This window comes from Heterodontus francisci, unplaced genomic scaffold (assembly GCF_036365525.1).
Source record: "Heterodontus francisci isolate sHetFra1 unplaced genomic scaffold, sHetFra1.hap1 HAP1_SCAFFOLD_51_2, whole genome shotgun sequence".
In the NCBI taxonomy this organism is placed as follows: Eukaryota; Metazoa; Chordata; class Chondrichthyes; order Heterodontiformes; family Heterodontidae; genus Heterodontus; species Heterodontus francisci.
The window spans coordinates 306,670-307,971 of NW_027141369.1; the positions used below are offsets into that span (position 1 = coordinate 306,670).

At 42.2% G+C, this 1,302-nt stretch overlaps 1 non-coding gene across 1 annotated transcript; it reads right to left on the bottom strand.

The window, feature by feature from the left end:
• Window positions 1-1,015: 1,015 nt before the first annotated feature.
• Window positions 1,016-1,087, bottom strand: trnat-cgu (transfer RNA threonine (anticodon CGU)). Its single transcript has one exon. It is a non-coding gene; the product is annotated as a tRNA-Thr (tRNA).
• Window positions 1,088-1,302: the final 215 nt, after the last annotated feature.

The window sequence follows — 1,302 nt, forward strand, 5'->3', positions numbered from 1 at the left end:
ATACATTAGGGACATTTAAGCGACTCTTGGATAGGTACATGGATGATAGTAGAATGAAGGGTATGTAGGTAGTTTGATCTTGGAGTAGGTTAAAGGTTCGGCACAACATCATGGGCCGATGGGCCTGTACTGTGCTGTACTGTTCGATGTTCTATGTTCCAGATGAAAGGATTGCATTAATTAATGGATTAGAATGTGGAGAGGCAGGAGAAAATGATGCCATTTTAGGGGGCCGGGGGTTAGTAGAAACAGACCAGGTCTATTTTACTCTCTATCTCATTCCTTTCTTCTATCTGGCTCATTATCACATCCTCTCTCTCTCAGAGCGGTGGGAATCACTGGAACCCACACTTGTTGCTCAGGTTGTTTGGTTCCGGGAAAATACAAGGTCCACATCAGATTGACAGGAAAGATAAATGTGATTCAGAGCCAATCATATTCCTTTTGGTGATGTGTGCTCAGCCTTGTTCTATCAGCAAAGGCAGCAGGAAATGCAAATCCTGAAGAGGTTTGATAGAGTGAAGAAGGAGAAAGTGTTGCCAGTGACAGAAGGGTCAGTAACCAGAGGAAACACATTTAAAGTAATTGACAAAAGAATTAGAGTTGTGATGAGGAGATTGTTTTTTCAGCAGTGTGTTGCTCTGGTCTGGAATGCAATCCTGAAAGGTCAGTGGAAGCAGATTCAATGTTAACTCTAAATGGAATTGTATAAATACCTGACATGGAAAATATAACAGGACAATGGGGGAAAGGACAGGAGTGCGGGATGTGGGATTAATAGAATAGCTCTGTTAAATATCAAGCAAATGCACAGTAATAAGGTTGAGTGCTTGGACCTCAGTTACTTTCACTCTATCAATGGCAGAGAAGGCTCGAGGGACCATGTGGCTACTCCTCATGTTCTTCCCAGTGTCCAGGATAAAGTGTAACATCACACTGATTTGCAGATGGCCAAAACGAATGCAACGGACATCTTTTCTGGTAACATCACATTTAAAGTGAGAAACTAACCATAAGGCACAGACGGGGATTGAACCCGTGATCTTCAGTTTACGAGACTGACGCCTTACCACTTGGCCACCATGCCTTTTGTTAATAGACACCTGAGGCTCCAGAGGAGGATTTGTGATTCTTTTTCAGTTTGGTTGAAACAGCATCGAGAAACATGCACAGAAATAAAGAGGGATTGTGGAATGGGAAACAGATCAGCCTCATTTACATCATCAGCATCATGAAATCTTCATTCAGACGTTCCATTCTCATCCTCAGCTTTTCTCACATCTGTACAATAATATAAGAGTG